General features: G+C 36.1%; 2 long non-coding RNA genes across 3 annotated transcripts in view; both read left to right on the top strand.

Annotated features, from left to right (window-relative positions):
• Nucleotides 1–27,315, top strand: part of LOC110405247 — a 1,207,595-nt gene that overhangs the window by 529,573 nt on the left and 650,707 nt on the right. The gene's annotated exons all lie outside the window — the stretch shown is intronic.
• Nucleotides 66–26,248, top strand: LOC110405248. Of its 2 annotated transcripts, none has more exons than XR_002442766.1 (3): nucleotides 66–95; nucleotides 12,801–12,840; nucleotides 25,261–26,248. It is a non-coding gene; the product is annotated as an uncharacterized LOC110405248 (long non-coding RNA). The 2 variants fall into 2 exon arrangements; XR_002442767.1 differs by lacking the exon at nucleotides 25,261–26,248 and adding an exon at nucleotides 18,187–19,682.

Here is a 27,315-nt window from a genome sequence, read left to right as displayed (position 1 = left end):
CCAGGATCCACCCCTTCCTAGACCTCATTTAAGGGTTGGCAGTGGAGGCAATGGTGTTTTGCTGGAGATCTTTGCCTACAGGGGATCTTCTCAAGGTAAGCGGTTTCTTTCCTTTGTTTCTGTTTTTGTGGCTGTTGCTTTCAAGCAAACTTTTGTTTGCTGCTGCTATTCTGATATTGCTATTCTGTTGTCATTGCTACGCTTTTGATTGTGTTACAAGTGCTAATGTCAAACCTTGCAAACAATTTTTATACATAAGCGAAGAGATAGCACATTGATGAAAGTACTGTTTCTTACCCAGTGCTTAATAAGTAATAGCAAGAAACTAGATGAAAGTAGTGATCCCTGCATGACATGCTAATTAGCAATGCACGATAGTTCAGGTTCATGCTTTAATCATGCAAGGATGGTTGATTTTCAGTGATGGATGCATCTTGTAGAGCTGGTTCGCTTAGGAGACTTGTCTGATTTTCTTGAAAGTACTGGCCTACGGAAATCTGTGTTAACTACAACTGTGTTTATATTCTAAGAAGGGGGCACACCTGATGTCAGTGTGCATGGACCTGGTTGGTGTCTACTAAAAAAAATTTGGGAAGAGCTCATTATGGCGAACTTTCTCTACCATCGTCCTTTGCCTAGCACAAAGTTGAGCACTGGAACAGGCTGCCTAGGGAAGTTGAGCTGTCTGTCCCTGGAGATGTTCAAGAAATGTGTAAATGTAGCAGTTAAGAATGTGGTTTGCTGGGCATGGTGATGATGGTTTGATAGTTGAACTTGATGATCTTAGAGGTTTTTTTCAGCCTTAATAATTCAGTGATCCTATAAAAGGTATGCAGTGTGCAGGTAGTAGTAACGATATTGCACTCCTCCCCTCCCCCCAAAAAAAATGGTGTTTAAGAACATAAGAGCAGTAACAAGAATAAAATTTCAGATCTTGTATTCTGTAATCTGAGTACTAAGGATAGTTGAAATAGGTAGCTAACAGTTCAAAATACTTCACTATTATTGACAATCTGTGATGTATTTTGTAAGTTATCTCTAAATATTTCAGACTCAAGTGCTTTCTAGATCTAGAGAGTGGCACTGAATGGTAGTTCATGCTTCTTCTCAGGTAGGCAAGTCTCCAACTGTATAGTGTATATAGATTAATAGAATGTACCATAAACTGTGTCTTGAAATAGAAAATAAAGTATTTCCATTTTTGTTATTATTTAAGCTTCAGGCATATGACTTAGTAATTTTGGATCATGCTTGTTTATATGCTAACTGTGTAAGAGACTGAATTCTTGGAATGTATCTTAATAATATATATGTTGACTGCTTCACCCAAGCAATGATTTGCTCACAGGTAGAAAATATGTATTGAAACTTCCATTTGCATAGTTAAATAGGCAAGATTTCACTCAAAATATATAAAGCAAGGACTTTGATGAATATTGTCTCTGCTGTTTGTGCATTCTCTGGGATCTTAGGAGGCATCTGTAGCCTCAGCAGTGTAGTAGTGCTATGATCCCCTGTAAGATGATTTCAATATCAAGTTGTGGAGGATCAATGTGAGATGCCTCTTGCCTCCCATTTGCTGCTCTTTTTTTCCAAGAGTAAGCTTTTCACTTTAGTCGTACATTTGTATGGAATGTGAAGTCATATATAATGTCACCCTGTTGCTAAGACTGGGGAAACAATAGTTATCAGCGTAGCTAATACTTCAGGAACAAGATTTGAGAAACGAATAAGAAAAAGAAGGGAAATAAATCTTTAAAGAGCTGAAAACAATACATGTATTCTTTAATGTCACGTTCTCAGTTAAACTCCTTTTTAACCTGTTCTAATCCCCAAAGTAATATTACCTTCAGAATGTGTAGCATTCTCTGAATCTGAGGCATGATGCTTCCTCTTGATTATATTTTTTTATTGCTAATTAAACTGCTCTAGTTGCAATATTTAATTTAAAATTAATGACAGCCAGCCTGACAGAGAATTTTGAAATAAAATATATAGGCCAAGAAGCTTATGTTGACTTGTCAATTTAGGTTTTTCACAGGAACTGATTGCCTCAGTTCCCAGAAGCGTTTGAACTGACACATATTCCATTTTGTCAACATTAGAAATACTTCCTTTTTTTTGCAACTCAGATTCATTAAAGTACTTTATTTTTTTCTTGCTGAAGTCATTCTGAAGACAAAATAGATTGAATGTTTTGTATTGGGTAACAGTGTGATAGTATCTCATGAATCTGTCTCGTATCTGCATAGACCTATGGTGCGGTTAACCTTTAACAGAAAACAAATCTCATACAAATAGTCTGTAGTATAGTTCACTCTACCCAAATATTAAAGTAGATTACTACAATATGAATGGAAAAGGTAATACAAAGGTTCACTGGAAACAAAACAACAAAACAGTTTGGTGCAGAACACTAACAGTAGGTTCTAGTATAAGTAATTGATGTCTAAGACAATAGAAGTTATCACAGTGAGTCACGGAATGCTTTTCAGAATCACTGTCATTTTTTTGTCTGTCTGGACAGATATAATTCAATTGTGTTTTGAATCATATAGGAAGTTGCATTTTATTATGCGACTTTCATTGCCACATCTACTCTATCCACAATTTGTTTTTGGATTACTAACATTTCTCCTTCCCTTGTCTTGTTCAGAACTGCCAAAAATGAAACAAACTGATTGCTAGAGCAATATTGTGAGAGAATAGTCAAGTCTCTTATGCTCAGCAGGAACTCTTCCCTTATGAGGCATGTGGTAACGCCGAAGAGTTGTCATTGCAGTGAGGAAGGCCAACTTCATACTGTGCTGCATCACCTAAAGTGCAGCCAAAAACTACAAGGGAGCTATCCTCCCTCTTCACTCTCACTTGTGAGACCGTAGATGGAGTACTGAGTCCAACTTGGACTCCGTAGTAAAGGAAAGATATGGATGTACCAGAGAGTCAAGTGGAGTGCCGTTACTAGTTAATGTTACTTTATGGGAGAGCCTATTAAGTCCTGTTTTTAGCTTAGCAATTTCAACTATATTCTGACTGGATAAGTTGGTGGAACAGATGGAAAATTCTCTGGGCTCAAAGGACTCAAGCAGTAAAACTGGTGGCCACTTACAATCACTGCAACTCAGGGATTGGTGCTGTCTAATGTCTTCCTTAATAAGGTGGAGTACAAGTGTCTGAGAGTGAGAAGTTTAAGGCTGAAGCCTTAGAAGGGAAAGGAGAGATACTGTTGCTGTCCACAGCTGTTTGATGGGAGGATATAGAGAAAAAAATAATTGCAGTCTTGGAGTCCCTCAGTGAAAGGGTGAGAGGTAGCAGTCATAAATTGCAACGTTAGTACTAGTCAGATGCAAGAATGTTTTCACAACGTGTGGCTAAAACTAGATCAGTTTTATAGTGCTGTAGACACTAAACTGTGACTGAATGAAACTCTGAGCAACCCAATCTAGTGAGGATCATCTAGGCTGCAAAAGACTTTCAAGATCAGGTCCAACCTTCAGATCTGAAAGGACTTTGGGCTGGAGGTCCCTTCCAACCTGAATTGTTCTGTGATTCTGTGAAATTATGTCACCTTGAGTTATAAATAGAAATTCAAATGCATTATCAATAATGAAATCGTTATAAAAAGTATATGGTTGCTTCCGTAGATTTCATTAAGACACTGGATAATATACTGATTTCACTATATTTTCAGAGTGGCTGAATTCAATTTCTTCTGTTTGAAAACAAACAGTTAAGATATGCAAGTAACATCCATCATTCAGACTGCTTATTCCAGTACAAATTACTTTTATGGCAAATGAACAAACCCAAGAAAAATAAAAGCCAAAGAATACGAACTAAATTTATCTCTACCAGGATCATTCACCCTTTACTCCCCTTCCTTCCTCCGCTTGACCCCCTGTCCAAACAACTCTCAGAAGTGTTGACAGGACTGTCAAGTTTAGTTAGCTTTTCAAGTCTCCTGGCATCCTTTCCCTTGTCAGCAAGTGTATGAGGGAGTGCTAAGCTATTATGAAGCTCATTGTAATCCATCAGATGTCCAGAAGCATCTGAGACTTACAGTAGCGTCTGAGTCCAACAGAAGCATCAGTTCAAGTGATATGTGTGATTATGTGAACAAGGGAACATTCTTTGTGAAATCAGTACAAAAATATAACTTTTAGATAGCTAATGTCAGGAGTTAAAGGAAAAGAAGGATGTCTCAAAGAATGTGTAGGGGTCACTAGGAAAGAGGGAGATAGTAGAAAATTGTAAGCAATGATATAAACAGTAAAGGAAAATTATAGTGTTTGTAATATCCATGAAAACATACTGTTGAGTACTTTTGAGCTGATCCAAAACTCTTTAGTTGAAAGATGGCATAGAATTAGCAACAAATTTTCTCAATCAGTAAAAGCTTTCAAGGTTTAACTTTGTGTATTTATTTTAAATTAGTGTAAAAGCTTCTGGAAAAGACATTAGCTTCAATAGCCAACCACCAACAGCTTTCATTCCTACTTCTTTTTCAGCTGAGAATATTGGATATTCAAAATACTGACATCCACATCCAATCATATTGTAGAATGGCCTGGGTTGAAAAGGACCTCAAAGATCATCTAGTTTCAACCTCCCTGCCAACCACTAGAACAGGCTGCCCAGAGCCACGTCCAGCCTTGGATCAGATCAAGATGTCAGCTCCCATGCTGCACTTGTTAAATTTTCAGTCAAGCATCTTTGTGCTTTTACATGCATGGATAAGGACTTGCATAAATTATGAGAAGTGTATTCTACTGAGGAACAGTAGTTGTTATGGGTTGTGCAAAGAGAGAGAACCTGATGTTTCCTAATATGTAGGAAGCTTGGCGTTCAAGGCCATTTTTTGAGTGAAACTTGAATGTTAGTTCTCTCTCTTCTGGGCTACTGGTTCTTTGAGTGCTAGAAGAGAGGTGATGTGTCAGGGTGTCTTCTCTTCTGCTCAAGTGTATTGTTTAATGAAGTATGTGTAATATGGATGTGGTGACTGGAGGTCAATTTCAGGAGTCTGAGCTCTCTGTCTTCATTCATATAACCCAGATGCACTTCTCACTACTCTCCTTGAACTCACAGTTAAACGTACCTCAATCAGATAAGAATAATGGTTAGATCAGACATGCAAGTCTGAGTTGATGTCATTTTTCTCTAGGTTCTGTGATTCTGTGTAGCTTATAAGTTACTGTTGTGTGCTTGCTTAGGTCCTAGTTAATACTTTCAAGAGGTATATTGTTCTTACTTTCTTAGGTTCCATCAGTGGAAGTTTCTACATCTTGTGCTGCATTTGTAAGACTAGATAGCTTAAGTTCTTGCACAAAAGTAAAAAAAAAGAGAAATTGTGGATCTTTAGATTGAGCTAAGATATAGTAGATAATATCTTCAACACACAATAAACTTCCCATGAAGCCAAGTATTGTGTGTATGAAAGAGAAAAGACTTAAGAAAATTCTTAATTGGGAACATTAAGAGTTTCTTATTTCATAATTATTTTACCACGGCAGTCCTTATGGAGAACAATGTCCCACATTACTTGGTTCATAATTTAGGGCATTACTTTTCTGTTCATGGGCTGTTTCCAGAAATTAAGTGCCCATGTCTGAGAATATTTATTCAGTTATGCAATTGGCTTGTGTGTTAACTCTTCCTGTCTTCTCTGTAGAGGGAGGAATTAATTGTCACAGAAATATGTTTAGAAATAAAGACTGCAGCCCAAATTATGATTATTTTTCTGCATCTTCTCCAATCACTTTCGTGGTTTATGCTTGTAAATTAAGTGTTAATGAAATCCAAGTAGGGTAACAGTGTGGAACATCAGAACTGCAATTGACTGGAGAAGGTTGAATTTCTCTAAGGAAATCACTTCACTTGAGCAATAACTCTGGGATGTTATGTGATATGCACAGAAACATCACTCAATTACAGAATTTATCTCAAATATAGAAAACAGAAAATTAACCTCATATAATAAATTTAACATTTTTCTTTAGGATGGATGTTTTTGAAGTTTTTTCCTTGTAGTATCATTACTTTTCATATGAGCAGCTGTTGCATCTATTACAGCTCATGTTGCTTTCACAAATGTTTCATACTCTAATGGCCTAAAATCACCAAATTGGAATTTCAGGTATATTTCGATATAGAGGGATTCTATGCTATGGATACATGCCACGAATGTTATAAAACAATAGTTTTAAGTTTAGAAGTATGTTAAGTATGTTGAAGAACTTCAGGGAGCCTTGACATGATTTTAATCTTGTACACAATTAAGTTCTTGACGGTGTTTGTCAGAAACATGCATGTTCTGTTACACTGTGTAGAATGGAAATGCAATATAATGCCTTAGCTCTGAAGGTATATATTTGTGATATTCTGAAAAATGCCTGCCCCTCTATTATTTCTTACCTGACAGTGGCATTCAAATGACTAAGAGAGTAGTCATCCTCTTGTGATGATGAATGAGTTAGTATGTGGAAGATAGCTTTAGCACAGGTATCTCCTTAAGTCATGTTGTCTCTATGATATTCTCTCTAGACTGCACTGATGGCCTTTTACCGACTAGAATTTACCAGAGTGGAATGAGAGCAGAAGCAGGTGGATTTCAGCCCTTTTATTGAACCAGTCTGGAGAACGTTTAAAAGTTGATGTAGACTTAAAAATTAGGTTTTTCATAGTTCTAATGCTCCTGATTTGACAGTTATAAGAGGATTTACAAAGCTCTTGCACTGAACTGCCTGGATTTGGGTTAAGAATAAATGCAAAATGAACAGTGACTTAAATAAGAAATTAATATAGTTAGTGCACAAATACCTTTTTCTCGGAGTGAGTCTGTGAAACGAAATCAGACTTGTTATATCTTCTGGGTGCTGGCTATTCCAAAAGAACAGCCTTATTCTTAACTGTGTCATGCATACGTAGATGCTTCCTACAAAGAACTGACTACCTCACACCCAAGGAGGAGTGATAATGCAAATAGCATACTGAAGGCAATTATTCTTTCTTCATTAGGATTCTCTGTGGCTCCTATTACACAACTGTCATTGAACACAAAGAACATATCTATTAATGTGAATCTCTTAGGATCGTGGACTAGAGCATTTACATGGTAAAAGCTGAATGCTGGGATGGTACAGAGTAGTCATACTTTGTACTAGAGACTTGTGTTTGACCCTAACTATAAAAGCAATGTTTCTTGTATATTTGAGTATTGGACACATAATCTGCGTAATAATGAAGTCTTTAATAAATTTGGTATGGCCTAAACTATAGAATTCATAATCTTTTTTTCACACAGATGTAATGAAGATATTTGTAGAAAATAAATTGTAGGACTGAAATTAAATTGTAGAGCCTAAATTTCTAATAACATCCATTACCTGAGAACATTAATTCTGATGACAAAGCATTTAATTTTAAAGGAAAATTAAATGACCCAAAATGAAGCAAATCACAAATAGAGATGTAAATGTAATGTCTGTTGCAGTTATGGTTATCTTACTGCATAAGATCTCCAGTTACCATCTTCAGTGGTGCTAGTGCCAGATGGATACATTAGAGGATGGGTGGAAAAACAGTCCAAGGTGGTAGATTCTCAAAACATCCCCCAACCACTGCAGCTCATGGCAGCAGATGGTTGATGGACTTGCTGAGTCTGATTTGCTAAGTCTTGTAGTAGCCATTGTGTCTCGTAAGTCTGTGAATTTGTGTCTTTGGCTTTAGAACATGTCAACTTCTAGCATCTTTGAACAGAATGGCATGCAGTATCCAGCATATGAACTCTGATATGCTAGGAAGGGACCGAAAGACAGACTGCCCTTTCTAACACTTTTTCTCTTTGCTCCCCTTGGAAAAAGCTTTTTTTCTTGATTTCCATTGTTGGTTTTTTATTTCTTTCTATTTCAGTGGCCAGAATGCATTGCTCTTACTGTTTCAGTCACCTGAGCAGAGATTCAGCATGTGAATCCTGCCTGCCTGTTGTCTTCATACAACCTCCCTTCCCAAGCTGCTTGGCATGCTGATGACCTTTTGGTCAAGTCTTTGAAAGACTGTCCAATCTTTCTGAGAGGTTCAGTCCATTCGGTGTTAATGGTCAATGGATTTTCCCAGAAGTTTAGGAAAATATCTGTTGTTAATATCATCTTTATCTCTCTATAAATAATCCCTGTTGATTAGGGTGCAATGAGATAAGGATTAATTTTAGGTAAAATGAATTGTTTCAAGTTAAATGGATGGATTACGTGAAGCTAAAGATTCACGAACTAGATAAACTTTTGTTTTAATCTAGAATATCATTCCTTTTTACAGTTGTTATTGTGTATAATATAGTGGTTTCTATGCATTTTGGATTTCAGTATTCAAATCTATAGATGTCTCAGGGCTATAACTCTATAAAAATTCAAACAAAAATATTTTACCAAGAATAACATCATTATCTTAAATAGTATCATGTTGCTTTATTGGAGGGCAGGACAAGTTCACAATAAAATAATTTAAGTTTTCATATCAGTGGTACTTCATGTTGAAATATAATTAAGTGCAATTGAAAGCAAAATTAAACCTTCCTAATGTAAATATAGTCTGTGAATATTTAAAACAAAACGAAGGCATTAGTGAATGGAAGAAAAACTTTTCTTGCTATCTATCTCCCAGTGTTTAGAGGTGTTGTATGTATCCTTTCAGGTTCAAACAAATCAACTGTTCGTGTTACTGGAGTATTAAAATACTCAGCTTTCTGATTTACTTATGGTTTATCTGTGGTGTTCTCTTGAATTCAAAGCAGATGCTTGAGTGGTATAATTATATTATACAGTCTATGTCATAGGAAACAGTGTATTACTCTTTGCTTATCATGGAGGGATTTTAAAGAATATTAGCTCATCATTTGCAAAATAATTTAAATAATGGTTATAAAAGTGGAGACCGATATTTTGATTCTAATCCTTAAGAATATCAAATATTACCGTGGAAAATGTTGGTGAAAATAATTCTTCGTGAACTCAAAATAACTTTTGGATAACTTAGTCTATTACTTCACTTAGTAGACAGGGAGAAAATACTGTATAATATTTTTGTTTCCTTTTCATCATCTTAAGCATGTATTTTTCAATGCATTGAACATAAACTGTTTTTGATACCTTAATGAAAACAATATGTCACTTATAAAGAATTTTGTGTAAGATCTGGGAAACCTTATATCTCTGTGATTGTTTAATTTGTCAAACTGTTTGTGGAAAAATTCAGCCCTGGAAATTTATCTTATACATCTTGCTGGACATATCAAAGCAATGGAAGGTAATAAGAGAATACATTGTAATATATTTTTTCCTCCTTAAGTCATATGCTATGACTGGTACATAGGTCAAACAATCTTGTTTTGCTTTCTGAACATTTTCTCAGACGAGGAATATAAATCAAGTTTTGTTGACTGACATAGATTATTTTTTCTTGTGTTCCCCTTCCCTCAGCAGTTTGTCTTCCACCTTTCTATATGCTCAAAAAGAAACACTTGGCTTTATTTCTGTTTACTTGACTGTAAATGCTAAAGAGGTTTATGAAGCATTTTGCATATAATATAATAACAAAAGCATATCTGAGTATTCAAGGAGATTTTTCTAATATTGAAGTGCTTCTTTGCCAAACTCTTGTTTTAAAGACTAATTTGTTTCTAATTACAACTTGAATATAGTTGTTCAGTTTGGAAGATAATTGTGGTAATAATCTATTTCATTTAAACATGAAAAGCTGTTTGATATTTGAAGGGTGGAAGTAGGGGGGTGAAAAGGAATTCCTTGGCCAAACATTGTACAGCATTTTTTCCATCGTCAAGTACACCTAGAATTTGCTGTCTCTGAACAGTGAATTAAGTAGGCTATCCATATGGCTTAAAATTATTTTTCTCATGAAATGACAAATTCAGTGATTATTTCTGTAACTGTGTTTGGAAAAAATAGGAAGTCAATAGTTGAAGAGTGCATTTTTAAGGTGGTACTGTCACATTGCAGTCGCCCACATTATGGGGCTGGTCCCGGTGCTTACAGGGATTCTTGTTAAAGATGCCTAAGCTCTCCTGGCAGTGTTGTTTTAATCAGCAGATTTTTGAGTGCAAACCAGTGAAATGCAATAGAAGTAACTGATAAATCAAAACAAACAAAGTTATCCCCACTTGCCTGCTCCTGTTTGCCTGCAGTGATGTTTTTATTGGAGTTAAGGCAAAGACCAGAGACAGAAACATGGCATATAGGTGTGTTACATTCTGCCAATGCTTTGCAGAGTGATTAGATGTATTCTGAATGCACTGTTGCTGAATTTACCAAAACTTGTCTGTTGGTACCTTTAAACATGCTTTTTGAATCCCAGCAGTCCAGCATGATATGAAATGACTGAAGTTTGGATTTCTAAGCACCCATTTGAATAAAGGTTGGCATGATGTTGAAGGTACTAAGATGGCTCTTGGTCATTTTTAGGTAACTAAAAGTCATTTAGGTTCATCTTGAAATAATATTTACAGATAGTAAGCAAGAGTTCTGTATACATAGGCTTTGCAGGGCTGCAAACTGTCAGGAAGATCATGTTGGTTGGAGCTGGCATCCCCTTCTAGCTCTCATTGTGAGACAGTAAGACACTTGTATTGATGTAACAAGCTCTTTTTTTTGATGTTTGCTTTTAATATTGTTTACAGTGTAATAGAAAGTCTTGAATATATTTATGTCCTAGGAAATTCCTTTTCTACCCAATGCTAGGTATAATACAGTATATGGATTATGTCTGAACCATGTGTGGGTAGAAAGTGAAGTGACAGGAGAATTTTAAATGAAGTTCATTTAACTGCTGATGGGTAATACTGATACGCACAGTGAGAATAGCCATCCATTGCTTCATGTGGTTTTTAATCCTGGAAATTTTCTTTTAGAAAGGAAAGTGCCTTTCCCTTTCTTCATTATGTTGCATATAAATGAAAAGTAGGCGACAGATAAATATCTGTTGTCATGACAAAGGAAGCAGTTGTAGCATTTACAAGGAAGAATGCTAACTTGTGTTTACTATTTTATTATTGCTTTCACATCCTGAGCTGAGCAAAATTATTCATTGTGGATTATATTGTTTGTTTCTATTAGCACATGAATCAAAGGAAGCTCAGCTCAGTCAAACAGTGGGAAAAAATGGATGTCAGTGTCCATGATTAATTTCAACAATAAGTTGTTAACTGTCCAAAAATACATTTTAATGTCAAGCATGAAAAGAGGTACTGTGTAATATCACAATTCTCAAACAGTAGCAGTAGCTCTGAGATTGCTCATAGCATTAAAAAAAAAATGTTGCACCTGTTTGAAAAGAGATCGGGGTGTAAGTTCCCTAGGGGTGGGCAGGGAAGAAAATGATATGTGCTAAGGGCACATAAATGATTGATTCCAGTCACATGAAATCAGATCTCACAGGGATCTGTTAGTGTCTCCAGCAGAAAGGTTTTACGCATTTTTTTACAAATAAATCACAGATAAAAACACAGTGTTTAAAGTCATGCAACTTATCCAGACTGCACTTCAAATCTGCTATGGGTGCAGAGGAACCAGGGAGCAAAGCCATGTTACTTAAGGAGGTGCTTATCCACTGTTTGGAAAGCACTGTGGAAACACATCTGTGTGGCTCCTGGACTAGGCTCACTTCTTGTACAAAATGTCATTTATATTTGTTTGGTCTTCTATACAAGCTAATAGTTTCTGTAAAAATCATAATTCTAGAGACCACTATATAGGTAAATCGAAGCATCTGTGAAGCTGTGCAGGCAAACAGTTTTTGCTGGCTCCAGACTGAGTATGTGGATGTACTGGAATAAAGGTACACTGTGCTGTCTGGTATAATCTGCACCTGTGTTTTGTTGGAGACTTACTCCAGGCATCCAGATTCCCTGTTAGTATGTTCATAAAGAGAGAAATTCATTCAGTGTATTTCAGTTTCTGGAAACAAAACTTTCAGTTTACTTGTTTTCTTGTCTTATTCATGGCATCCTCCAATAACCATGCTTCCACGGGAGGAAGATATTCCAATTAGTAAAAAGGCTTGGATTGTTATCTAGATTCAGTCCATTTTTCTCATCCTTATATATGTTTTAATCCTCCTTTTAAATCACTGGAAAAGTCTCCTACTGCTTTCAGTAAAGAAAAATATTGTTTTAGATCATGTAGTCACGACTTGGAAGTGAATAATTACTGCTTCCAACTATGATCAGGAATGTCACTTGTTAAAGGCAAGCAAAGGTGTACTGCAGTATGCAGATTAATTGCCAAGACCTCTCAACTTGGCGCAAGTTAATACAGTAACACACTGATAGAGTATGAACGCTTTAAAGGCAACAGGCTGCTCTTTGAGCCTAAGGTGCTCTTAAGAAGATCTCCATCCCGCAGTTCTTGGCAGGGGGCTCTCCACTGGAGCAGTGAAGCAGTCAGTGTATTTGAAAATGAGTGAGGTTTCCTCAGCTTTGTCATTTGACGAGTTTAGCTCAGAGAACAGCCCAGTGGGTCTGTTATTTCGTGTGTCTGGAGAACAGACCACCAGTGGCCTACAAGAGGTTAAACTGAATCTGCACCCAGCAAACAGGTAAGACATGAAAATAATCTGTCTGTGTCCTCTTAATTTCTGTAATTTATATTTGTTTATATATTTATATATTTGTGTTATATAATGCATCTGTTTGCATATATTTTTTATATCCCTTTTATAAAACAAAGATTGGATATAATTTTAGGTACTTTTTCACCTTGAGCTACAGCTTAAAACAGTATTGTATCTAATTGCAGCACTGATATCCAAAGAGGAATAGACTTTCTTTTAATTCAGGTAAGTTCCAGTATTTTTAATATTTAGTTAAGCTCAAGGTCAAAATACATCCGAACGACCTCTGGGTGGATCTGAGCTCAGAACACATTGTGTTCTCTATAAATGAGTAAATAGAATGCCAGCTACTGGAATGCTGTAAAGAGAATGACTTGTCTGTTTCTGCCTCTTGTATGATTGATTTTCATGAGTGATAAATATGTAGATAGGACATGCTCCTGAATCATGTTAGTAGAATACTGCATTCAGCTGTGATGCTGGGTATACTTCTGACAGATGGAACCTTAAAGGGAATCATTACATCCTTTAAATTACTTAAAAAATACTGTTTCATTCAGAACACTTATTTTTGGAAAGATTAGATTAGATTGAAAAGTTTGTAAAAAATAATCAATAAATGGTATAAAATCACTAAAATTTATTTCTATTTCTGTAAATCTGAAAATTCTGCTGCCCTTCCACATGTATGCTGACATAACTGATGGAGACCAGGGCTTTTTGGTTGATATCTTCAAATTCCAAGTTCTGCTCTACAGAGGAATTTTGTTTCATCAGTAATTCTGTAGCCTTTGGCTGTGATCTTATCTCCATTTCCATTCTAAGTAGTAATATCATCTTTAGTACTGGAGTATGTGATCATAGTAGGGGAAAAAAAGTTCATGCTGATGCTTCACAGGCTTTTGAAATAGAAGCATTGTATTTCACTTCTTAGTATCTAAAGAGTATGAGGATATAGAACACTTCTAGGTGAAGAATCAGATATTTAGCAGGTGTTTAGAAGGAACCAATGGACTTCTATCAACTTCATACATTTTCTTTTCTTCTGAAGGCTTTCTTGAAAATACAGTAACACATACGAAGAGAAATTTAAAATCTACCATATCCAATTATCGTTTTTCACCTGGACACTAATGGATGACCAAATGAACTATACCTACATTTTGTACACTACTTGTAGTCTGAGACTGAAGTATCTCTGATTTTTGAGGATCTGCAGTAACTGATGCACATATAAACCACTTCATATATTAGTTCGTTCTTTGCCCTTCTAGGGAAAAAATATTTCAGTGAATGGAAACTAGCTTTAGATTTTTCTAAATACTTAAATTGTTACCAGGAAAAGTGTGTATGCTTTGGTAAATTCAAAATTCCATATGGGCAGTGATAAGAGGTCTTAGTCTGTTCAGTAAGGATTTAGCAAAACATTATGCAAATATGTATCTGAAGTGGTGGCTGGGAATCTTACATATTTATTCCCACCACTGTGTTTAAACTACTGCAGATACTGTACAGCGTGATCAAGAAAAAGCAGAGAATTGCAAGGACTTTAGCTAATTTTGTTATGCAGAAAATGTAATACAGAATAATCCTTGAAAACAGTTGGATGTAAAATTCAAAAGCAGTACTCAAGCTTAGGAAACTATAAATGTTTTGAAATTCAGGTATTTCTAGCTGTAGTGTTCTATAATTTGAAGATCAAGACATCTTAAACTAGAAAAAATAGTATAGGAAGAGAGTCTTGTCTGCTGTTCCATTTACAATGATATCTTTTTTAAATCAGCACTCAAGATCACACACAAAACCTTTTATTTCTTTTAGTTGTGTTTGAATGGTAGTCAGATTCCAATTCAATTCTAGAATAAGTTTCCTTACCATCGTAAAATAATCCCATTAAATAGAAAATTTACGTGTGTATTGCTTCCCTTTACATATGTACTATACAGCAAATAACATGTAACAGGTGAACACATAATAGTTCTGCATGCTACAGACTTCTTGATAAACTGGGTTTTGGTGTGTTGTCTCTTAGTCTTGTAGTGCACAGCCATTGAAAAAGGGAAAGACATAGATAATATTAGATTAATTTATCCAAGTTTTAATGCACTATGCGAGTGCCCTTTGCTTGCACAGTGCAGCATTTGTGTAAGGACTGACCTTGAAGTCAGTTCCATGGATGTGATAGAAATTGTCATCACTCTTGTGAAATGTTTCTATTCAAGATCAAGTAATAAAAAGGTCCTGGACTTTGCTGAATGTTCTTGAGTGCACATGACTGTGCCACTACTTGGTTTACTGCTGTGAAGTAAGTACTTAAGTAATTTTATTCCATTTACTTACATTGGTTACATATTCAAATGTCTTAAAAGGTTGTAGGCCGATCTTTAAATGAAAAATGACATCAGTTGTAGTAAACTGATCTAGAACTTGAAAATTTTTAATTGATATTCAATGAATAATTCAGTAACCATAATCCACTAAGCAAATGACCGAAAACTAGTGGGACTTGATTAAAGTAAGCTGTAGATACTTGTATTTTTCCCTTGTACTTGCAAAAAAAAAAGAATAAAGGCAGAATTCTTCTTCTGGTTCTTACATTACCTTTTTGTTTTTCTTTTTATGTATTCCCCCTCAAATAATTACAAATGGAACAAAAACTAGGAGAATCTGATAATAACAGTTTCACTAATTCTAAGTTTGATAGATTCCTCTGATCAGATAACTGTCTTTGATACCCCCCCAATATACTTAAATATTTATCTTTAATACTGGACTCTTTGCTACTAATGTTGTATATGACTAAGCAATGTGTTCTGCTTAATATCAAACTTTACTAGAACCTCCAGCTGATTAGTTCTTATTTCTGTACAACTTGCTGCTTATTCCTCTTTCATCCATGCATCTTTACTTCTCTCAGAGTTATGCCAATGCTTTTCTTCTAATTACCTTGTTGCTTGCCATGAGACACATTGCCAAATTTCTCTTTGTATTACAGAGAGATTGGAGTGACTCTACGTTCATCATAAAAATCTGATTGTCTTATTAAAACAATATTACCTTATTCTATCACTAAAAGATTGCTCATTTCATGCTTGGTAAATCTTTGTGGTATTTTAATTCATTTTCCACTTATCCCTATGTTTTCATTCCTTTCTCTTTTAAAGACATGAACATTAAAGTAGAATAGAATAGCTTCACTGGAGGGGACCTACATTGAGAATCCAGCTATCAGACTACTTCAGATCTACCCAGGGTTAAAAAATAAAAAATTAAGACCATTATCCAAATGCATATTTGCAGAAAGTCAAGGGGCAACAACCACCTCTCTGATAAGTCTGTTCCAGTGTCCTCTTGGTAAAGAAGCTTTTTCTCATGTCCAGTCTGAACCTCCCCTGACACAGCTTTAAGCCATTCCTGCATGTCTATTTTCTGTATATTGCTATGATAAAATCTATAGTTAGCCTGATCTCATTTTTCATCTGCTAGTATAGGTGAAAGCAACATTAACTTTGTGTGTGGAGCTGCCTCCAAGTGAGGTAGCCTCAAAAGATGAGATGCTGGGAGCCTGCTGTAGAGATGCTCCAGTGAACTCAAAGCACTGCCAGCTATGCACAATTTGCGTGGAGGGTGGCTAAACACCGGTTTTTCATAGTAATGTATTTTTGATAGTGCTTTCCTTTGTCTAGATATGGCAGCATAAATTGGATAAGTTAACATAGGTTGCATCTCTGAGCTGTAATACAAACATTTCTTGGCAGATTTGGTGCTTCGCATGTTCTTCTTTTTGTTTTCTAACAACTGAGTTGTTTGAGTGGCTTGCATTTCCAGTGAAGAAGTTCCACTGCTCTTTGAGTATTCTGTGTTTTCTCTTAAAACCAACTAGAAATTTCTTCATTACAAAGTGACTTCTGTAGATAATAGGCAGATGTAACTCACATCACCTAAGCTAATCATTCCTCCATCTCTTGCCCTCTTATTAAACAGGTAAGTATGTGAGTCAAAGGAAGCTCAAAGTTTCCTTTCTTTTCTTGAGACAAGGGAGTGTCACTTCCCCATTTCTAAACTTCTAATTTTGCCCAGTTGACCTCTTCAGGTTTGCAGTATCAGTGGTGAACAATAGTTCATGAGTTAAAGCACTAAGCATGATGTCACCGTTTTCTTTTCTAGATATGATGCATCAGAATAATTTTGTTAAATGTAAAAAAAGAGTTCCCAAGTCGCTTCAGACTTGAGTTTTTCATCTGCAGTTAACCTCCTGCATGTCTGACAAGGTGAATACTGTTTTCACGATATTTGTTGCTAAAAGCATCAGCCCAAAAGTACATCCATTTGCTAGAAAGGATGAGGTCATTTAAACTAATAAGATACTGAAAACTAGAGACCAAAAGTTTTTTTCTCAACTGACCACATGGGAAGACATAGCGTCAATAAATATTTATGTTGCTTCGATAAAGTTAGAAGGTACTTTTAATATGGTCTATTTATATTTATATTATATTTACATTATATTTTAAAATGTTTGAAGATGCGTAAGATATGAGCCAATTTTCCCTACTAAATTTACCTTATGAAACAGTGTATCTGTTTACTTTATATGCAGTTTCTTTTTCTAGGCTGTAGAGAACTGTAAACAGTGAAGCTACATGAATTTTAATGCACAATAGAAGTTGCAGTCTTGGTTGTACTCTGAGAAGAAAAAGTGCTCATACAGTAGATGTTTTTGTTTTCTGTATTGAAACTACTTCTCAGTACAAAGGACTTCAGTGTTACAGGTCAAGAACAGAATACAGAAACAATGGAATAATTCAGTTTATCATTTGATGAAGAAATAGAATTGTTTCTTTTTAGTTTGACAGAGCCACTGGATTTTTTTCTTTAATTCTTAGCAAATACAATTTTCAGTGGCAACATAACCAGACTGTAATACTATATTGATGCTAATTTATCAAAGTGCTTAGCACAGACTTATTTTAAAGACAGTGTATAATTTTGTGGCAAACCTTTTAGCAGGTCTGCAAATTGACATCTCCTGTAATCAGCATCTCAGAAACAATAGTTTTCAATCAATCAGTGGAAAAAAAAAACCCTTCTGTAATACACACTCAGTTCTCCAGAGAATACCGTGCTTCATAATTCAACCATGTACTTTTCCCCTGTGAGTCATAACAGAATGGCGACCATTTGGAGCCCTTTAAAATGACAAAATAAAAGGAGTTCAACACTGAAAAGAAAGAAATGCCAGTTAAAAGCTGAAAACAATTTCAAAATGATGCTTTTTCCATGCAATAAATACTGAAACTTCCGCTTAGACTTTTCTATTAAGCAGCTATTGTTATTGGCATGGATTTCTACTTCTCGATAAAAGAATCAGTGCACTTAGGACAAGATTTGTACCTTTTAACTACAGTAAGTGCATTAGTGGGAAAAGATGGTAGAATTTGTCATGTCCAAAATATATTTCTACTGTGTTGTCCTGCATTCTTATAACCATTACAGGGGTATTTGCTCCAAAGGCAGTGTTCATATTTCTTTTCTTTTATTTTGCTGTTAGCATGTTTGTTTCCTTTGCAGTGTTCTTCATCTGGGTTTTGGCACACAGCACTGGTTTTGTATAGTTATTGTTACCTCTGGAAGAAGAATTGAACATGAGATTAATGAGACTTCAGATAACCAGAAAAAAACAAATATTTTTACTGTCTGACTTGCATGTGTCTATCTTCCATCTTTGGTAAAGCTGTTCTTCAGGCTCTATGAAGTCAGTTACGCAATAGCTGAAGCAGAAAAAACTGAACTTTTCACCTGTTGTTAGCATACAAAAGTTAATTTAAAAGCTTAAATTGTATGGCTTAAGGAATGGACATCTTAACAAACCAGTATGTGCATAGGTGCATTTGGATTATATGTAGTTTCATTTTTTCTGTTTCACTGACAATTTAATGAACTTCTTGAACAGAAGAGTAGAAAAGTCAATCATCCTGTTTTGAAAAGAAGATGACTTGAAAACAATACATTTTCATTGTAATACGTGATAACTGTTAACTTGGATTTTCCAATATGCAGCCTTAAATGTTACCTAACAGTTTAGAAGCAATTAGATTTTGGTTTATCATGTCTGGAACTGAGGAATATTTTTGCAGGGTGCCTGGTGATCTTGCTATCTTGAAAATGAGGCCCAAACCGCTTATCAGAAGTGTCATCTCTACACTTTTATTCCAGGAATGATCAGCTATTAAGAGTGCTAGTTGAGAGTAAGGAATGCCCTTGTTACATACATAGGGCTTAGGCTATTCAAGTCAATGAAAAGGCATTTATTATCCTTAGAAGCCTTCCCGAAGTTGCGTTATGATGCTCTTTCAACCTTAGTATAGCTTGATGAGTAAAGCTGCTCAGGCAAAGGCAGTGAAGAAGGGTGTTAAAACTTGCCTTGTGGCAACACTGAAAGAATAAACAAAGTCGATGAGGTGAGAAGTAAATATTTATAGATTTGAACTATTGGCTTGTCTTGGTAGAATTAATTAACCAAATGTTGGTATGTAATGATTCACATAAAGCATTAAGATCTCTATTTTTTTATTAGGATCAAGTAAGGCAGAAATGAGATCTGACACAACAGAAGTTTGAATGTGTAATCATGAATGCTGTTCGTGTGTGTTCATTTTATCTTGGCCTTAGCGACAACAGTCTCTACAATTTAAACCAAGGGTATAGGTGAACTATTGATGTGCCTGATAGCTTATATTCTAAGAATAAATTGGGCTTACAATCACAATGTTAAGAAAACAAAGATAGCATAGCAGTGTCAGTTGGAAATACTCTGAAGACTGACCCAGTGCTCTTAAAGCAGCACATACAGATTGGTCTGTAGGGGCTGGTGATCCGGGTTTAAACTGACTAAGCTGAGCAACCTATTGTATTAGGATTTTCTCAATTTATTGTTTGGGCTATAAACCAATGTATTTACCCTTATGAGCTCATATTAGGTATTCTTGCAGTATTTTCTGATTGTATTTATTATGGCTTATATTTAAAAAAAAAAAACAAGCATCTCAGAATTGTGTATATTCCTGGAAATTAAAATATAAAAAGGTGTTCCTTCATTTTTTTGGTATGAGTACTTAGATTAAGAGCATTTAACTAAACTAGGTATGCTGTATTTCATGTAATAGTTGCTCTAATCCATCTTGCATAAATTAAAATTAGTTCAAGGGTTTGATCACAGGTAACTTTTAAAATGATTATTTCTATACATGGTTTTACTGGAAATGGTACAGTTCTTGGAGAAGTAAATTAATAATATTACAATGTGAATTTATTTGCTTGTATTGATTAGGAGAAAAGATTGAGTTTTCTTTGTGATTTATACCTTTTAGTATGGCGATCAGATGAAATATCGATAGCAGTAAAATACTTATTTCCTTTCCAGTAAAAAGAGAAAATTGTGAGGAACTTGTTCCTGGGTAAAGAAAATTTGATCACTGATTTCAAGATGGAATACTACAGCCTAGACAGTGAACCATATTCTGGAGGGGTGGCCAGCAGGTCAGGGACATGATTGTCCCCCTCTACTCTGCCCTTGCGAGGTCCATCTGGAGTAGTGCATCCGAGCTTGGGGCCCACAGCACTGCAAGGATGAGGAGCTGTTGGGGTGGATCCAGAAGAAGCCATGAGGATGCTCAGAGGGCTGGAGCACCTCTTGTATGAAGACAGGCTGAGGGAGCTGGGCTTCTTTAACCTGGAGGAGAGAAGGTCGTGGGGAAGATCTCCTTGTAGCCTTCCAGTACCTGAAGGAGCTTATTAAAAAAGAAAAAAAACTGGGGAAACTTTTTAAAGGATATATAGTGATAGCACAAGGGTTGATATTTTTTAAACTGAAAGAAGATATGTATAAGGAAGAAAATCTTTACTTGGGGATTGGTGAAATATTGGTATGGGTTGCCCAGGGAAGCTGTGGATACCCCATCTGTGGAGGCATTCCAGGCAAGGTTGGATGGTGCTTTGAATGCCCTGATCTGGTGGGAGGTGCCTCTGCCCATGACGGGGTTAAAACTAAATGATCCTTAAGGTCCCTTCCAACCCAAGCCTTTCTATGGTTCCAATTAAATGAGTCTGTGAATATCTGAGTGAGGTTAGTTTAAGCAGTAGTTAAGTTGTCCACACACATCAGATGCAGTGCAGAATCATGTCACAAAGCTATGCCATGTCTGTTTACTTGTTGCTGGTTTTCGGCACTTAATTCTATATCTTCTGGTGCTCTGTTTTTCCTCAAAAGCCCAGCCTCAGTGTGTAAGAAACATGATTTTATCTGGCTTTTGGTTAATCATAGTGAATGCAAATGTTTAAGATTCATAAAAAAGAAGGCCGGAAAATAAAACCCCTGTTAGTTTTTACATGCATCCCTGTTCAGACTGTTGTGAATTTGGTGACAGTCTGAGTCCATTAATTTTATTTACTAAAAAACTTACAATAACCAATACTCCATTTGAAATGGGAGTATGTATATGGCAAAACTAACCTTTCTTTTCCATTTGAGTCTCTCTATGGGGGATACTGCTAAACACCTATTTAAAATAAACGTGGGGAATGATTGTGTTGGAGGATTACATCTGATTTTTTTAATCTTCATCTTAGAGCACCTATTTTTGTACTGCACGCCAGTGAACCTTTTTAACAGTTCCTACATCTTCCTTTGACTTAAGTGAAGAAGATGAACTTTGAACATGTGCCTTCATTTATTCTACAGTGTCTCTAGAATAGCAAACTACCACAGCTCATAGGAGCAGTAAGAAGTTCTGAGCTTTGCAGAGTATCTGCAGAGCATCTTGTAGGCAATGCTGCCTAGAATTAAGAAGCTGATAAAACCACACAGACACTATACTGGCTTGACATCATGTATTCAGATTATATTGCATAGTATTTATTTTTTACTACTGTTCACTATAGAACAGCATACCTTGAAGCTTATCTGGTTATTTATTTAGTAAGTTCTTATTAATTTTTTTCCTGATAAGAATAATAAAGAAGGCAAGGTTCTCTGTCCTCCTTGGACTCACTGCATAGTAGCATACCTAGTGTTCTGCCAGAGGAATCAATTACAATTTGGAAAATGGCAAGCCCTGAGCCTGTGCCAGTCTGCAAACAGAGTGGGCAGTTTGCTATTTCTGATAATGTCTGCAGTTTTAAGTGACCAAAAATAGGAATTTTTTTCCTCAGCATTTTTTCTTCTGTAACAGCAGGTGACCTGACAACAGAAATAGTGATGCTGACTGTTTGTGGTTTGGGATACTAGCCAACTTCTTGATTGTTGGTGCTAAAAGATCTCTTACGTAACATTTGTCTCCTTTTAACCAACATTTTTACATCAGACTGTTTTTTGAATGACTCTGTTGGGTAGGTGATATTTTGGTATAAGGATCATATGTCCATATTTCTGCTACTGCCAGTTCTTGAAAGCATTTATGACGTATTGGTGGTGATGAAAGTATTTTCAATGAGTGCAACAAGTTGAGCAAAGCAAAACATACCTCTTTAGAAGTGGATAACTACCTTTAGATATGCAACATTACAAAAGCTCCTGCCTCAACCTTTTTTTTGAGTTATTTTTCTCAGTAGACAAGATAATTAGTTAATTTACCTTGTTGTCTTGAGATTTAAACATGGGGCAAGAATAAGATCTGAAGAGTTAATTCAGACTAAATGCTAGGCTCAAGATGTTCAACAAAGAATCTGGCACCTCTGAAAGGAAGGAATAAAAATGTTATGTGCTGAAGGTGGAGGAGCGGGGGGTCCTGGTCTCAAGCTTTCCAGAAGCAATGGCTGTGATTGTACACAGTACTGCTCTGTGCAGGAGTGGTATGCATGGTCTGGGTGGGGACTGTGAGCTAGCACCAGGATTCCTGAGGGGTTTCCATTGCTTATGCTGGAAGCTGGGGCTGTGCACCACAGAGGCCTGGGGCTCTGGAAGTCAGTGTTCTGTAACCTGTGCTTCCACTGCCTGCTGAATCCTCCAAGTGAGAGGATGCTGCAGTGAAAAGAATAGAAAAGACATAAAACGAATACTTGCGCTTAAAAAGCCTATAAGCAAGTTCTTGGTTTGCTTTGTAACACGTAATTCTTGCCTACAAATGCAGCGTGTTCCTGTCATTGTTTAGCTAAGGGAGAGATATCACAATCCACAATTTCACTAATGCCTGACAAAAGTCTTATGCATAGTGTATGTGTGTTCAGAGAGTGCCTGCTCCTGTTGTGTTTTTGTAGGCTGTCTGTAAAGAAAATAAGAAAATTGCAGTAGAATGCTAATCTTTTTTGGGACTAGTGAATATAATTGAGCAAAGCAGTTTCTATTTGTGTTCTAAGCAGGTATCTTTTAAGAATAAAATAATACCTTTTTAATTACAATAAGCTTACATTAGGCAATGATATTTAAGAGCTCAGCCAGGTAAAAACAACAAAATCATTTTAAGACCTAGCAGGCGCACCTTGATATCAGAGGCAGCTTTCTATTTGGAGCAGTTCGAGTTTCATTGCAATTATATAAATGACAGCAATTTTGTCTGAAAAAATTAGTTGTAGGAACAGTGATTTCTGAGTTTGTGGTTGATTAAGTATTCCTCAGCACTTCCCACTTCAAATTAAATTGCTTCTTAATATGCTATAGATTTATAGATAGAAACTTGATCAGTACTATTTTCTGAGTTCATAAGCTTATAAAACAACATATAGACATGTATTTATTTTTGAGGAATTAATTGCAGAAATACAATTTTTTTTATGACTAGAAAACTTTAAAGTTTCAGTATTACATGTTTTTCTGTGGACATCATGAATGCCTTAGTATTTTCGTATGTATCATAATGTGAAGTTTGAAAGTTCCTCCTGAGGTCGTACCCCTGCTTCACAACAGATCAGCTGTCCTGCCTGTTGCTTATCTGGCAATGCAACACTGAATCAGTTCCACTGAAAAAAATGTTCCCCTGCCTTAGGACTTGGATTCTCAGTTCCCTCAAATTAATGCTCTTGAAGTACAGAAATATGCTCTATGTGCCTTTTTTCATTAGAGTGATCTTCTATCTTAATATTTTAATAAATATCTCTGTGCTGGTTAGAATTGAAGCACAATGCCTGTTCCCCTGGTGTGTTGTAGATAATTTTTTCTAAATTGTACATTATACTTTTTACTTGGTGAATTATTTCATGCACGTTTGGTTCTTTTTATTGGTGGATACTTGAGTGTTTAATGTAATTATGAATGATGTTTCAAACATTCTTAGGATGTTTACAGATGCATTTTGATTTTGCAGGATGTTGGTCTATGATAGCACCAGTGGTTCATTTGCTCTTTCATTGATCCATGAGGAATTCACAGAGAATCCAAACAATACAGTTAAGAGAATGCTGCCATCTGATCTCAGTGTACGTGGTTCAAATGCCCTTTTTTCCTGGGCATATCAAAACAATCTTGAAATTGTATTTGCAATGATAGTATTTCACATACATCCGAATGACTTCAATGCATGAACTTCACCGACATCAAATTCTAAATTCTGAAATATAGCTGATTCTTTTCAACTTAACTTAGTTTTCTGAGGAAAGGGAATTTAAACAGTAATGTTACCAGTGTTAAATGAAACTGGAATTACATCTTTTTCAAAAAATGTGTTGTAACTTTTTTTAAGTAGTCAGAATCTGGGAAATGCAGTTGGTAGTGATGCAGTCTTCTCTACAGCTCTTAATTCAGAATACCCATCAGTAATTCTTTCTGCCCGTACACCTTTGTGCTGGGTCACAAACCATTTCGTGTTTTGGAAGGAAAAATTTTATTTCAAAGTACTTAAAATTACTCAATTTCATTAATGGCAAATCCAGCTACAACACTGTTGCTATTAATCACTAGATATGACGTAGACAATATTTGGCAGACTCCAAGTAGGTCCTTATGCATTGGAATTCTTTGGCCACTGAAACCATCTTGAAAGTCATTTTAAGAGGAAATGCTGTCATCAGTCTGAGAGTAAGGTTCACACTTGCTATATTAAGTAAAGCTTGGTGTAACTGTGAATAACAGATAGCAGATGACTGCCAGGCTAGTATTTAATGTATTTGTTGTAGCTGAGATTCAAAGCTGGTAAAGGCTGTGGTAGTGTTCCATATGATGAAGCATTAACTAATCTACAGAAGTTCAAACTTGTTATGTACATGTCTACACACAGAATAACTGAAAGAATACTACAAAACTATGAAAACTTCCATGTTAAGAAATGCATGTGCAATATTATTTAAGCTACCATGTATATATCCATGATATAATTAAAAACTGATCGTTATCTTTTCTACCCGATTTCTGGGATTAAAGCAATGTGATGCAGTGACTCTTATCAGTAGGATGCTGCCTTCAGGCATTGTGAAAATTAGATGGTGAGGATCAGACATCACAAAAATGAGATGGTACAGAAAGAGTAAGGCAGGAGCTTGTAGACAGCAAGCAAATACCAGTGTTCAGGCAGGAGAATGCTTCATCTTGAAATATAGAATTTCTGTGTATTGTTTGTTAATTCACTTAATATATATATATCCCCAAGCATCCATTGTTTTTTTCATTGCTTATTTTTCATCTGTGTGGCTTGAAAATTTTGGATGTGATTTGTAAAGGTGCTCCGGTTTCAAAAGACCAAATCCTTTCATCAGAAGTTGTACTTTGAAAATGCAGGAGACCAAGTATTCAGATAAACTGCTGAGCCAAACTGGTCAACCAGCTTCTGGGGATGGAGGAGGCCTGAAAATCCAGAGGACGAGTCATAGAGCACAACTGGAAAATGTGAGGGGAGTGTGAGTGCCTTGAAAAAATCAGGCTGAACTCTTTGAATCAGGAATTCCTATCAGTTTCAAAAGCCAGTGAGCATAAGTGAGAGGCAGAATCTCGGATTTAACTGCTGACGTTTTCTTGGAGAAAGGCTGGGCTAATCACCACAGGGATGGTGTGCAAGTGGTGTTGATGCTTTGAAGAACTTGCAGGGATGAAGACTGAACAGAGATGATGCAAGCCTCAAAGGTCACAGCTGTGAAGTACCAACCTGAGTTATATATATGTTGATCTAATATTGTCACATGCTCTATAGGTTGGCAAACTCTGATGTGTTGCATTCAGTATGAAAATCACACATTCTTTGTGCCACTTCAAAATGCACATTTCTTAATTTCTTAACTTACGCCACTTCTTTCACCAAATCGCCTTGTTATGTCTTTCTTTCACTTTTGAAAAGGCTGATCTCTCCGACGTCACTCAGCCTAGAAAGCTTCATCTATTGTGGAAAACTGGAGGTCTGTTTAATTGATACAGCCATTTCATAGTAGCACTTCCTTATCTGTTAATCTCTTTTGCTGACAGTCTCTTTTAAGTACTTTATTGGATGAGGATTCTTTCTGTTTCTGTGTAGCCTGGAAATATATATAAAGAAACCCTACCATTTCAAAGTTTCCTACTCTAAAGATGTACATACATCTAATACTATCTTCACTGTATTGCAGTCAGTTTGCAAAGGCAGAGGACGTTTTGATACCCTTCCTAGCTCTGTCGTATGCTCTTTTCATAAGAGAAAGACTGAGCTAATGTAAGCCAGACACCTTCCCTGATATTATTGTTCCCCTTTGATTTGCGTTGAATGCAAAGTTGTAACAATAGCTGCTACATTCACTAATGGTATTCTAATCTGTGAAACCTAATTATGAAAACTTAAAACCTCCAACTCTAAAGACTTCAAAAAGAGTTACAAGTCACAGCTTACTTTTAATTTGCATTGTACTGAAAAATATCATTAGCATTCACATGCTGCAGCCCACATCATCATGGTTGGGTGACTGGGCACATATTTCTTTGGAAGTAAAGCAAAGATTTGGTTTGCTCTTGTCCAAGGTTGAATCATTATTTCCAACTATCTGCAACATTCAGGGTTAAACAAGCAACATACTGATTCACTGTCAGACAAGGTGTAGGGATGGGTTTTCTGAAGAGAAAAAAATTGCAAGATGAAAGTGGTTGCATATTGAATATGCAATTTATAAGTAAGACAAATACAGGACAGCTCTTGCTGTATGTAGTACATTGTAGTAGTAAGTGAAACAAAGAAAACAAACTGTTCTAATGCTGACTTTGAAATTGTTATGGAGAGTCTTCTTCTAATGAAAGTGACTGTTGGAAAAATATCTTTTCATTTGCTGTGAAAACTGTGGGTATATGATTATTTACTGTATGCTGGAGAGTTTTTTTTTCTGGGCTCTTCGTACCTTGTTGGGGGGTTGTCCTCCCCCTCTGTTCTACTCCGAGGCCACATTTGGAGCACTGTTTCCAGTTCTGGGCTCCTTGGAAAAGAGAGGTCAAAGAAAGGATCTTTATAAATGCTTATAAACATCCAAAGGACAGATGTCAAATGGATGAGGCCAGGCTCTTTTTGATGGTGTCCAGCACCAGGACAAGAAACTGACAAAAATGGAAATTCTTTACTTTATACCAGTGACAGAGCACTGGAATAAACTACCCAGAGAGGCTGTAGAGCCTCCTTTTCTGGAGATATTCACAACTTGTCTGTACGAATACCTGTGTGACCTACTGTCAGGAACCTGCTTTAGCAAGGATTGGACTAGATGATCTTCAGATGTTCCTGCCAACCCTTATTCTGTGATTTTTGAATAACTGCTACAATTTACTGT

This window comes from Numida meleagris, chromosome 12, assembly GCF_002078875.1.
Source record: "Numida meleagris isolate 19003 breed g44 Domestic line chromosome 12, NumMel1.0, whole genome shotgun sequence".
Classification (NCBI taxonomy): domain Eukaryota; kingdom Metazoa; phylum Chordata; class Aves; order Galliformes; family Numididae; genus Numida; species Numida meleagris.
This window is presented reverse-complemented; position numbering and strand designations above follow the sequence as displayed.